The 14,346-nt window shown below is 43.3% G+C and overlaps 1 pseudogene; it reads left to right on the forward strand.

The window, feature by feature from the left end:
- Window positions 1–529: 529 nt before the first annotated feature.
- Window positions 530–647, forward strand: LOC126093155 (5S ribosomal RNA; annotated as a pseudogene).
- Window positions 648–14,346: the final 13,699 nt, after the last annotated feature.

Below are 14,346 nucleotides of genomic sequence, written 5' to 3' on the forward strand. Positions count from 1 at the left end.
GCGTAATGTGGTAGATCTAGGGTACATTTCTTCTCTTTTACTAATATTTCTTCCCCCTATCTTCCGAGCAGTCCAGGCCTTTTGTGAGTTGCCAGTAATTTTACACTCAACTGGCCGTGTCAGGAGCGCTGTGCAGTTTAAGTCGCATGATAAGGCTGATATTCTGCCGGATTTGCCTCCTTTAGGAAACACGTCAACACGCCAGCCTTCCTGGACCAATAATGTAGACCACGCTTTGTTGGGCTCCTCAGTGGAGGACATTCTGACTTGTATGTCCTTGCTGATACTTGCAGTACGGAAAACTATATCTTAATATGGATACCCTTGTCCCCTGACAGAGGTAGTGAAACGTCTTTATAAAAATACAAGCAATTAGATAAACATAGGCTGAAATCAATCAGAGCAGGCATTTGTTAACCAAGGTATAAGAGTAAAGTGTGGACTATAGCTTACACGTTTTAATACATTAACTTCATTCTTAGTAAACGTAAGTGGAAACTGAATTAACGAGTCATGATAGTAAATTATGGGCAACAGCCTTGCCACAGTGGATACACCGGTTCCCATCAGATCGCCGAAGTTAAGCGCTGTCGGGCGTGGCCGGCGCTTGGATGGGTGGCCATCCGGGCCGCCATGCGCTGTTGCCATTTGTCGGGGCGCACTCAGCCTCGTGATGCCAATTGTGGAGCTACTCGACCGAATAGTAGCGGCTCCGATCATAACGACCGGGAGAGCTGTGTGCTGACCGCACGCTACTCCTAACTGCATCCTAATCTGAGGATGACACGGCGGTCGGATGGTCCCGATGGGCTACTTTTGGCCTGAAGACGGAGTGCTACAGTGAATTATGAGTAGCTGAAAGTGCTTCTGTTTGCAAATGTAAACGTTGTTATTCAAAACGACGAAGATGACCTCCAAAGGTCGGAATACCAGCTCAGTCAAAACATGCAAGGAATACTGTGCAAAGGTTTCTAGTAATAAAACGGAGATAATGTCATTCCGAGTAAAATACTCAGTCAGAATTAAAATTTATTTTAGATAGTTTAGTTTCAGAACACGACTCTCGAATCTCTCATTTAGGTTGTGATATATACTATCGACATAATGTATTCCGAGTCGCATTGGAGCGTTCTTCCTTCACTTCTAGCATGGCTTAAACTCGACTGGTGACACTTTCAATCAGATGCTTGAATGTCTATGAAGAATCGAAACCAGAGAAGTTAGCGATGGGGTTGGACCAAAGTCGACGTTCTAACACATCCAAAAGTGTTCCGTTGTGTACAGGTGGGTAGGAGTCTGGGCAGGATTTGAGTAATGCTGCAGTCCACAGACCATCCCTTTCGAGGAGCTACTGTATGGGTGGTTCCATTGTCGTGACGAGACAATGGTTGTCTCCGAACTGTTTCTGTACTGTTCGTGGTACACAATGCTCTAAAACGTGTTGATATTCTTCCGCATTTAGCGTTTTATTAAGCGCAATAAACGGACCACATCCAGCCATGAGAAATAGACCCACACTGTGACATAACGTTCTCCATACTTCACTAGTGTCACTACACAAGATGGCAGGTAAAGTTCTTGAGGCATTGGCCAAACCCCAACAGTGCCATCAGACTGCCATAGCGCGTGATCCATCATCCAAAATCAATCATTTCTACTTATCTACTGAACGCTGGCGTCGATCTTTGCACCACTTCAAGCATCGCTTAGCAATGACTATAGACTACATGACATTCGTACGCCATTCATTTTAAGTCTCTATGCATAGACATTTTACTAACTGAACTATTGCAGGAGATTGGATCTGAAAAGTGATTTCGGCTGCTGATATCATGCCATTACTTACATCAACTCTCCTCAATCCTCACTGGTCCCTCTCCTTTGGTACACGCTGCCTGCCCTTCCTTTAGCTTCCTAACACATGTGAGACTGGTTCTGATCTATTTTTCTACCACAGGTGTGCAAGGACGCTTTGCGAGGTGTTTTGGGAATTTCGTGTTGAACCTACGGCCTGCAAGGTAGGAAGATACCAGCTCATGCATGCAGAGTTCAGAAGAGTGCGGCAGTACAAACAGTGATGTAATCAGACAATGATCTCAGTGTCGGTTCCACTACACTCTCTGTAAAGGTAACGTTATCGGTAACAAAAATTAGTGTACGGTTTGAAATGAAAATCTTAGATTTTCGTTGTTAGGTTAATTTTTACTCTTAGTATGAGTTCATGATATAGAAATGTTAGTAAAATTACGTACATGGTGGTAAACTATTAATACTGGGTGTTCAGAACTATGAAGCGAAATTCCTAAATATTATATGGTTCTTTGATGGTAAGATGGTTGATGATCATGTCTGGGGATCGATAAATATACAGACAAATTAATTACAATTGGAGCCAGAGATATGAATTACGCTAAAATGCACACTGAAAATATCCAAAATGGAATGGGGGGTCGCTAAAGAGCAATCAAAAAGAAGTCCACAGTTGAAACAATTCATACCTCCACAGTCGCTGATCATCCTTTTTGTTAGATCGGACGTCTCGCCTTTCTGCTTCAATTAATCGCGACAATCATGAAATGCAAGTCATAGTTGAACGTACGAAAATTAGGAGATACGGGGACGACCGCAGTTCTGAGTGTCAATTGCATATTACTCACTGGAGTAGCGCGAGCACGTGTAATTACCTTGCTTCGGCGGCGGCAGTGGCGGCTGTCGGCGCGAGGTGTGAATCTGAGACACTAATATAAATCTCTCTCGACTATTAAACACTAGTTTGATGCATTTCCTACGTTTTCGGTGAATCCGAGACTCCTATTTATTCCCTAGTTAAGTTAACTGGCATGGTACAGGCTAGCTGGCTGGAATAGCGCGTATTTAAGCGTCAGGAAGTCGTTTCTGAAACTACAGGGCTATTACAAATGATTGAAGCGATTTCATAAATTCACTGTAACTCCATTCATTGACATATGGTCACGACACACTACAGATACGCAGAAAAACTCATAAAGTTTTGTTCGGCTGAAGCCGCACTTCAGGTTTCTGCCGTCAGAACGCTCGAGAGCGCAGTGAAACAAAATGGCGACAGGAGCCGAGAAAGCGTATGTCGTGCTTGAAATGCACTCACCTCAGTCAGTCATAACAGTGCAACGACACTTCAGGACGAAGTTCAACAAAGATCCACCAACTGCTAACTCCATTCGGCGATGGTATGCGCAGTTTAAAGCGTCTGGATGCCTCTGTAAGGGGAAATCAACGGGTAGGCCTGCAGTGAGCGAAGAAACGGTTGAACGCGTGCGGGAAAGTTTCACGCGTAGCCCGCGGAAAATTGGCTCATGCCAGAACTGGAGACCGACAGCGCCGACTTCATCTTTCAACAGGATGGTGCTCCTCCGCACTTCCATCATGATGTTCGGCATTTCTTAAACAGGAGATTGGAAAACCGATGGATCGGTCGTGGTGGAGATCACGATCAGCAATTCATGTCATGGCCTTCACGCTCTCCCGACTTAACACCATGCGATTTCTTTCTGTGGGGTTATGTGAAAGATTCAGTGTTTAAACCTCCTCTACCAAGAAACGTGCCAGAACTGCGAGCTCGCATCAACGATGCTTTCGAACTCATTGATGGGGACATGCTGTGCCGAGTGTGGGAGGAACTAGATTATCGGCTTGATGTCTGCTTAATCACTAAAGGGGCACATATCGAACATTTGTGAATGCCTAAAAAAACTTCTTGAGTTTTTGTATGTGTGTGCAAAGCATTGTGAAAATATCTCAAATAATAAAGTTATTGTAGAGCTGTGAAATCGCTTCAATCATTTGTAATAACCCTGTATTTGTATGGAGTGTAGCCATGTATGGAAGTGCAACATGGACGATAAATAGTTTGGACAAGAAGAGAACAGAAGCTTTTGAAATGTGGTGCTACAGAAAAATGCTGAAGATTACATGGGTAGATCACGTAACTAATGAGGAGGTATTGAATAGGATTGGGGAGAAGAGAAGTTTGTGGCACAACTTGACTAGAAGAAGGGATCGGTTGGTAGGACATGTTCTGAGGCATCAAGGGATCACCAATTTAGTAAGGCGGCGTGGAGGGTAAAAATCGTAGAGGGAGACCAAGAGATAAATACACTAAGGAGATTCAGAAGGATGTAGGTTGCAGTAGTTACTGGGAGATGAAGAAGCTTGCACAGGATAGAGCAGCATGGAGAACTGCATCAAACCAGTCTCAGGACTGAAGACCACAACAACAATAGCGCGTATGTCATTGCCCTCATATCACTCACAAGAGTTAACTGTCAGTGCTCGGTGCTATTCTCCGTACTAAGAGACTTTGCAGTCTAACTCTTTGTGAGTCAAGAGGAGCCTGTGAACAAGTGTTCACATTATGACTCTCGCAATCGTCTCAGCGCACCCTGAGTTCCCTTTCTCAACCACTCGACGATTTTCTGCAAGAGAGGAAGCCCATTACTCTGTCTGCAATTTGCCTATATCGGAGCTGGTGGCCACGCGTTTTCTTCCTGGCCAATGAGGGCGTTTGTACTTGTTATATCTCCACCCACTAGAGTATTTTTTAGCCTGTCACAGGCGTCGTTTCTTTCGTAGGGCAGAGTTTAACTTCTGCTACGTAATACTTAGGTAAACAGCTTTTTCTTTCATCTGAGTTTTAATGCAGGTGACTACAGTGAGTCATGAATGTTTTGAGTTGAGTTTCTCCTTTATCTGCGATCTCCAGCTGTGTTCCTGTAGGAAGGCTTTCCGAAGGGTCGTTGTTAACAGCAGGGACAAGAGCTGCTTTTGCCGGTGGCCTACGCAGTGGCTCCCGCATCTCATTGTGTCTGCTAGGTGGCCGTGGCGAGGGTCCCACCCGCGCAAGGTGGTGTGCCATCGAAAAAATTCTCCTTTCCCTCAGAACTGCGTCTCGTAGCTCGAGTCAGGGAAATTACTTCTGTGCAATCACTACTATGAGTGTTATAGGCTTATATTCACGAAATATTGGTTTGTTTATTTACTTTGCTTTGCCTATCAATAAAATTCGTACATATGCACATAACTACGTTGTGTGACCAGAATTATTTCAGGACTTCAATGTAAGGTGTGATTTTTTTTGACACCTTACATATCACCACCCTTGTACTGAAGTAAGACAATAGTTGAGAGGTCGTCTATATCATTAATAAATTATACTTTTTCTCAAGTATTTTATATTTGTCAGTCCTTATTCTATTTAATTCTGTTGGTCTGTATAATTTATTTTTAACATGGTTAGCTTTGTTATTAATTTAGGTGTCTCCCTAAGTGAAGAATATAAATTTTTATACTGAGTCTATAAACAGAATTAAAAAATGTATGTGAGAGGCTCCTCATCTTCAATATAAAACTAAAATACACACAACTCATTTAAATAAATAAGAAAAACAACTGATATCAATATAAAAATTATATTTATACTGATATCCGTTTTTATACTGATATCATTTGCTTTTTCTTATTTATTGAAATGGGTTGTGTGTATTTTAGTTTTACAATGAAGATGAGAAGCCTCTCACATCTATCTTTTAATACTATTTTATCAAGCACTTACTATTAAATCAACTTAAAAAGTTAAATACTTTATACATAATAAAAATGCAGTGTCTACATTCTGTTGGTTGTTTTACAAAAATTATGATTCTGAAAACTAATGTAAGTATCAAAATAATTCTTTTGCAAACCCTAATCATGTCAAAATTAAAAATGTTTCTATTATTGGTTTATGCAAATTCAATAATATTGTAGTCACAAACAGTATTCATACACATACATTACTCTAAAAAAATATTACGCAAACAGACAATGTGATTTTTAAGAAATGCTGCAGTGATAATTATGCATGAATTAAATTTTATAATGTTACACTCATAGACAGTAAATTAACTTTACAAAAATGTTATCTTTAAGACACAATATACACGAAAAAGTTTTCTTTTTGCCATGTTAGTCTACTTAACATTATAACTACATAAAATCTTACTTTACAGAAAGGTTTCTCCTGCATAGCTCATGAAACAAATATTATGAAATGACTGTTATACCAGTTCTTATTTACACACACATTTTGTATAGAGAGATGTAAACGGTATCAAATCGATATGAGTAGAACGAAGTCCTATGTTAATTGTTGTGCTTTTTCCACCTTTTTCACTGTCTGAATAATTTTACCACTATTTTCACACTATTTCTACGAATGTTCCTGCGTGAGGTTGTCGAGTAACGTCTTTGCCGAAGCTAAAGGTCTTGTGCAAGATGCTTGTCGGCAAACCTTTGGGTGGGCAGCGTCATTCTTCATCGAATTTTGAAACAGGATTTGTGGCCCTCATAATAGTGTAGAGATTTTACTGGAGATTATCATGGAGTATTGGCTTTAAAACCATGATTTTTGTCTCAAGACATTGGTGAAGGTACTTATATTTTTGTAGCACTTCGCAAACGGTTAATTTACAACAGGATACGTATCTGGAAAAGTGTATCTTGAAATATTACCGCCTATCTTCTCTCTTCAACATCAGTCTTGGGACTCTTCATCTTCTGTTCTTCCGATTATCTTCCTTTTTTCAGACTTGAATCTTGTCTCTTCTCTGGACAGGATATATTAAATTATTGGATACTAGTAGCTTTGAAATTTTACATTTTTAGTGTTTCAATCGTTGATTAGGACGTCTAGTTCAGCACTGATTGACTGATTTTCTTTCATTTCTGTATTTCAATATAATATCGCAGTGCGATTCTACACGTATTTTTTTTGTTTTGTTTTTGGTTTTGTTTTTGTTTTTGCCAAATTGTGCCTCAGTCACGCCTGGGATTCGGTGTGCCCGTCGTTCCCTGCAGCCCTTCCGACATGAGTATTGGTCGAAAATGAATTTTCGCAAGGCCTGGGCCCAACGTCAATCTTCTGCTGCTCATCCACCCTGCACTTGTTTATCACGACAAGGTTGCTACCGCAGTTAGGTACAAGGGTTGCCTTGGTTACAAATCGCCATCCTTCTCGTGCAATTGCCGGCGCCTCCGCATCGTAGAAAATCGTTGATGTCGTCCGTATACATTGTCGTCCAGCGCATTGTCGTGGACAGTTGACGATTGTTTCTTGCAGGAGGTCGAGTACAATTTCATGATGAAGTCATAAACTTTTATCTATCTCATTGTATGCTCGGTTCGTTCTGTCTTTGTTATTTTGTTTGAGTGGTGGAGCATCGTTCCTTAGGTCTGGAAGGTTCTTGCTCTTCCACCCATGTTTGACACTGTACAGACCTGGTTCAAGAGAAGTGTAATTCTTACGAATGTCACGCTACCCTTTCCCATGTCTAACACAGCTCGTCTTTCATTCAGACAATTTGCACCTATTATCATATATAGCGTTAATTTCGGTGTGATAACGAAACTGGCTTCGATCTTTTGACCTTCACACGGAACAATGCACCTTGTTTATTTATTGACATCCGAGCGTGGTTTTTCATGGGACCCTTCACTTTAATCTTCTTTGTTTTCAAGATCAATAATTTTTCATTAGTATTGCAATGGTGAACTAATTTCTCCAAAGTCGCGGTTAGCTCGCTTCCGCTGTCTATGACTACATTAACTGGGATTTTCGCTACCATGGCCTTCTAAATTGGTTGAATCTCGACCCGTTTGCTCTGTTCTTCCTCATCTCCCTGCATTAAAGCATCCTCTGTTGATAGTAGTTGTTTTTAATTTCATCGCTCGGAATATCATAAACTAGTATGCCATGGAAAACAATTCATTTTTTCGTAGCAATTTCAGTAACAAGAGAATCCTTATAGCGAAGTTTTTTAAAATGTGTGTTACATTTATTATTCGTAGTTAAAATTCAAAATACTTAGACCAAGGTCTCTTGTTTTGTTGGATGGGCAGACTTATCAGACATTTTACGATCTTTGTAGATGAAAAAATTATCTTATCCAGAAGTATTCCACTGTGTGAACCCTGTGATGTATATTTCTACAGGCAGGTAGTAATTTTCACGAGAAAAAGTTCAAGAGGTCGGCAACTTGCTAAAAAAAAAATAGAGACATGGCTTCGAATGAATATTCCACAAAAATAAGTTACGTAATTCTTCATCAATTTAATTCACTTTTTTTCTTAGGAGTGATCAAATACTCATGGTTTGCTTCGAAGTTGATCGAACAGAGAACGATATTTTTAATCCAAACAAACCGCGTTTTTCAGTATCGCTTCTGAAAAATGAGTGAGTCGGCAAGGAAGTAGCTTTCATAAAATGTGCGTGGTGCTCTACGAAATTGTGTTTCGATTGTTTCTATGACGAATATCATCTGTAATTCCATTGTAGAACAGGAAGCGAAGGTGAGTAAGGCGGGTCTATAATGGATTCTGTAGCAAAAAGAATGCACGTTTGAAGAACATTTTCTGTGATGACGCCTCTATTTAAGAAATTGCTATGGCGAGAGTAACTATTACTTAATATTTATCATGGCATACTACTTAATGAGATTCTGTATGGTGGAACTAAAAGAAAGTGGGTGGGCAGGGTTTGCCCCACTTCGCGAGTGTGGTAACTGTGAATCGTAGCCCCTGCGCTACCCTTTCTTGGTAGAATCTTGATTAATGTTACGGGTATAGGAGGTACGCATAAGACTTCAACAAAGATTTTCTCGGAAACTAGGAGCCGTTGCTCGAAAAGCGGCTAGTCAGGTACTCAGGACAAGTCCCTCTACAACATAACTGAGACTCACATAAATCTTTGATCAACAGGTTTGATGGCCCGTTGTGAATGGCAGTAGAATTATGAGACCACAGTTTGTCTGAAACAATCAAGCTTGAAATGGCCTGTTTCGGCTCAGCACCCCTACCCTCCCAAAGTGACAATAACATGCACTTCATACGAAAAAATGTTCAGTGCGGACTAAAGCACAGTAGCACAGTACTACGTGGCGAACCCACGTCTGATCACTACAAGCGGAAAGACTCTTTACAACTGCTTCCTTACAGTTGCCCTTCCTTCCTCCTTTCGGGTCCAACCTGCATAAATGGCACGACCACGCTGTAGGTATTTTTTGGACGAGGTATTTACTCCAGAGACCGCAGGTGAGACGAATTTCCCATGCAGAAGAAATACAAATGGCTCTGAGCACTATGGGACTTAACTTCTGAGGCCATCAGTCCCCCAGAACTTAGAACTACTTAAACCTAACTAACCTAAGGACATTACACACATCCATGCCCGAGGCAGGATTCGAACCTGTGACCGTAGCGGTCTCGCTGTTCTAGACTGTAGCGCCTAGAACCGCTCGGCCACCCCGGCCGGCGCAGAAATACACTATGTGTTAAAAAGTATCCGGACACATGGCTGAAAATGTTTTACAAGTTCGTGGCGCCCTCCATCAGTAATTCTGGAATTCGGTATGGTGTTGGCCCACCCTTAGCCTCGATGACAGCTTCCGATCTCGCAGGCATACGTTCAATAAGGTCCTGGAAGGTTTCTTGGAGAATGGCAGCACATTCTTCAAGGAGTGCTGCACTGAGGAGAGGTATCGATGTCGGTCGGTGAGGCCTGGCACGAAGTCGGCGTTCCAAAACATCACAAAGGTGTTCTAAAGGATTCAGGTCAGGACTCTGTGCAGGGCAGTCCATTACAGGGATGTTATTGTCGTGTAACCACTCCGCCACAGGCTGTGCATTATGAACAGGTGCTTGATCGTGTTGAAAGATGCAATCGCCATCCCAGAATTGCCCTTCAGTAGTGGTAAGCAGAAGGTGCTTAAAACGTTAATGTAGGCCTGTGCTGTGATAGTGCAACGCAAAACAACAAGGGGTGCAAACCCCCTCCATGATAACAGAACAACACCATAGCACTACCGCCTTCGAATTTTACTGTTGGCATTACGAACGCTGACAGAGGACGTTCACCGGGAATTCGCCGTACCCACACATTGCCATCGGATCGCCACATTGTTTACCGTGATTCGTCACTCCGCACAACGTTTCTCCACTGTTCAATCATCCAATCTTCACGCTCCTTACACCAAGTGAGGAGTCGTTGGGAATTTACCGGCGTGATGTGTGTCTTATGAGCAGCCGCTCGACCATGAAATCCACGTTTTCTCACCTCCCGCCTAACTGTCACAGCACTTGCAGTGGATCCTGATGCAGTTTGGAATTCCTGTGTGATGGTCTGGATAGATGTATGCCTATTAGACATTTCGACCCTCTTTAACTGTCGGCGGTTTCTGTCAGTCAACAGACGGGGTCGACCTGTACGATTTTGTGCTGTACGTGTCCCTTCACGTTTCCTCTTCACTATCACATCGGACACAGTAAACCTAGGGATGTTTAGAACGGTGGGAATCTCTCGTACAGTCGTATGACACGAGTGCACCCAATCACCTGACCACGTTCGAAGTCCGCGAGTTCCGCGGAGTGCCCCGTTCTGCTCTCTCACGATGTATAAGCTGTTTCACAGAGGAAGAGAGCCCTGCAGTTCCTTCTCTAAATCCTCGCACGAACGAAAAAATGGCTGACATCGAAATAAGTGTCCAAGAAATAGAAAAGGTACTGAAAGCATTCAGGAGAGGAAAGTCCAGTGGGCATGACGGGATACCAATTCGATTCTACACAGAGTACGCGAAGAAACTTGCCCCCTTTCTAACAGCCGCGTACCGCAAGTCTCTAGAGGAACGGAAGGTTCCAAATGATTGGAAAAGAGCACAGGTAGTTCCAGTTTTCAACAAGGGTCGCCTATCAGATGCGCAAAACTATAGGCCTATATCTCTGACATCGATCTGTTGTAGAATTTTAGAACATGTTTTTTGCTCGCGTATCATGTCATTTCTGGAAACCCGGAATCTACTCTGTAGGAATAAAGATAGATTCGGGAAGCAGCGATCGTGTGAGACCTAACAACTCGCTTTATTTTTTCATGAGACCCAGAAAATACTAGATACAGGCTCCCAGGTAAATGCCATTTTGCTTGACTTCCGAAAGGCGTTCGTTACAGTTCCGCACTGTGACCTGATAAAGTAAGAGCCTACAGAATATCAGACCAGCTGTGTGGTTGGATTGATGAGTTTACAGAAAACTGAACACAGCATGTTGTTCTCAATGGAGAGACATCTACAGACGTTAAAGTAACCTCTGGCGTGGCACAGGGGAGTGTTATGGAACCATTGCTTTTCACAATATATATAAATGACCTAGTAGATACTGTCGGAAGTTCGATGCGGCTTTTCGCGGATGATGCTGTAGTATAGTGAGAAGTTGCAGCATTAGAAAATTGCAGTGAAATGTAGGAAGATCTGCAGCGGATAGGCACTTGGTGCAAGGAGTGCCAACTGACCCTTAACATAGACAAATGTAATGTACTGCGAATACATAGAATGAAGGATCCTTTAGTGTATGATTCTATGATAGCGGAACAAACATTGGTAGCAGTTCTGTAAAATATCTGGGAGTATGCGTACGGAACGATTTGAGGTGGAATGAACATATAAAATTAATTGTGGGTAAGGCGAGTGCCAGGTTGAGATTTATTGGGAGAGTCCTTAGAAAATGTAGTCCATCAACAAAGGAGGTGGCTTACAAAATACTCGTTCGACCTATACATGAGTATTGCTCATCAGTGTGGGATCCGTACCAAGTCGGGTTGACAGAGGAGATAGAGAAGCTCAAAAGAAGAGCGGCGCGTTTCGTCACAGGATTCGGTAAGCGTGATAGCGTTACGGACATGTTTAGCAAACTCAAGTGGCAGACTCTGCAAGAGAAGCGCTCTGCATCGCGGTGTAGCTTGGTGTACAGGTTTCGAGGGGGTGCGTTTCTGGATGAGGTATCGAATATATTGGTTCCCCCTACGTATACCTCCCGAGGAGATCACGAATGTAAAATTAGAGAGATTCGAGCGCGCACGGAGTGTTTCCGTCAGTCGTTCTTTCCGCGAACCATACGCGACTGGAACAGGAAAGGGAAATAATGACAGTGGCACGTAAAGTGCCCTTCGCCACACACCGTTGGGTGGCTTGCGGAGTATAAATGTAGATGTAGATGTAGATAATGTTTAATGACGTCACTGATATGAAGTCCCTAGCATTAGGTGGCAGAACAGTGCAGCTAATACAAAAATCGTATGTTATTCGGAGTGGCGAATTATTTTGATCACGTAGTGTAGATATCGATACGGTCAACGTGCGACCGCCAAACGAGAGCAATTAGCGCTCCCTTACCGATCGAAAAATAGGTGATCCAAATTAAGGCTGGCTGAATGAACAGATACCTTTCAAGCTGAATTAAGATAACGTGTATGTTCCTTTCAGCAGTGCCCGTTCCCTGACTGCTGCGTCAGCGGCGTCGATCAAGCCAGCGAAGAAATAAGAGTTGCGTTTGGCCCGTGTCCAGGCGTGAGGCGAATTCCGTTGCGGACCTTTCCGCTTTATCTACATTCTAACGACCTGTCCGTCGACGTGAGGCGCTTAGCAAAGACGGCACGACTGCCGGTTAACCCGAGCGCCGGTAGCGCCCTCCCGCTTTCCCCGGAGTCGCCGCCGCCGCCGCCACTGGACCCCTCTTGCTGCTCCTCCTCCTCGGACCGGGTCCACGCAGCAGTAGCTGGCTAACTTCCTTACTGGTCGGCAAACTGCATTTTCCAGCCGGGCAGAGGTCGCCGGTAAACGCCGGACGCGGCGCCGGCTTAGGCCGTAGTAACGCGATTACAGCCGGCCGCGCCGCCCCGACGCGAACGCCACGCTGCGCCGACGCGACGCCGGCACAGGCGTCCGGAGCGCCACCGCCACCGACGCCGCCGCCGCCGCCGCCGACGCCGCCTCCAGTCGGCTGCGAGCGGCCGCCACGTGCGCGTCGCCCCGCTGCCCCCAGCCTCGAGCGCTGGCCGCGATACGCGCCGGTCGTCTCGAGTCGCATCGCGAAGTCGCGTCGGTGGTTGACGTGCGGAGTGGAGGTACCAACTACCTTCTCCCAGTGACCCAACCACGCTCTTCCCTCGGTAGTTCGTTGCGAACATGGACTATTGCGAGGCCGCCGAGGAGAACTAACTAGTGGGTGACCGGAAAGTATTGTTGTCTGAGAAGTGTTATTTCCGCTTCAGGCAGGTTTCTCCACCGCCACAAGTGGCGAAGAGTGACACTAAAAGGCTGTTGTGGAGAACCACTCAAGATATTACATCGGTATATTCGTGTGACAAGTGACATTTTTTTCTCACTTCATCTCATTCTCCGTTCTATAAAACATCACGTGATGCCGCAACTCTAGGACTCCTTTCGAGAACTGCTGAACAAGTGTTGTGTGAAATGTAACATTTCTTTGCGACGTTAAAAATACCGTTTGTATAGCCTACTAACGCTTTCTATCCTCTCTGAAACAAACATCAATTGCGATTGCGCAAATCGTATCAACACTCGGTACGGAACCGACAACTACACAGTTCTCCAATGACGAATGTCACCTACTGAAATCAGTGTTGCCATTTAGCGACGAGCACCCGTAACTGACAAAGTTTCATGTGTCTAAATAGACAACGATTTTAATTTCACTGGGCCCATCAGCTATATAATAAGTGTTACTTTCTGCTGTTAGTCGTGTACAAATGTGACTTTTTCTCTCCTCAATATTTTACGCCTTCTGTGAGAAACAGGTTACAGTTACAGTGAATGTTATTCTTCCCATAGGAAAAACATTGGCCGCTGTTATCATATATTAGTTTAGTAGATGTCATAAGTGTGATATTTGACGACCCTGTCTAAGAATTCAGACAGTATACATGTCCTCTTCGTTTAAATTTTATTTATAAGCTTTTAGTTGTAATGAAAGTGACTTATATTGGATCTTGACTTATATATTTTGTTTATTGAAAGGAAGTGGGAGACGGCATTTCACTCCCATGCTACGGTCGCACAAGTTGTTCAGTAGTTTAATAATTCACAGCTTAGAACTGCAGCTAGAGAGAGACTAGCTGTCACTTGCGTGTCGGATCAAGAGAAGTAGCTAAAATTCGTGATACATGATTAATTTTCCAATATAACTAAAAAGTGTTTGTAGCAGCTAATGCCTGTTTGGAAGTGGAAGGAAATTACATTTTGCTTGGAAAATATTCGTATAGAGTTTTTCTGTGTCTGAAAAATAGTAGATAGATATGAGTACTAATGACAGTTCATCTTTATGAAGAGAGAGTTTGTGGAATGTTAGGTGTATCGTCGCTCTGGTTTGAGTAGTAGAAATTCTTCTGTCTCTGCGTGTGCGTACATGATCGGAGGTGTACTTGTTAAGTGGAGTGTCTGCCATAGTGGAGATCGTACACTGACAGTTTACAGTTTCACTTTCTGTTAA

The sequence above is a fragment of the Schistocerca cancellata genome, chromosome 7 (genome assembly GCF_023864275.1).
Source record: "Schistocerca cancellata isolate TAMUIC-IGC-003103 chromosome 7, iqSchCanc2.1, whole genome shotgun sequence".
In the NCBI taxonomy this organism is placed as follows: domain Eukaryota; kingdom Metazoa; phylum Arthropoda; class Insecta; order Orthoptera; family Acrididae; genus Schistocerca; species Schistocerca cancellata.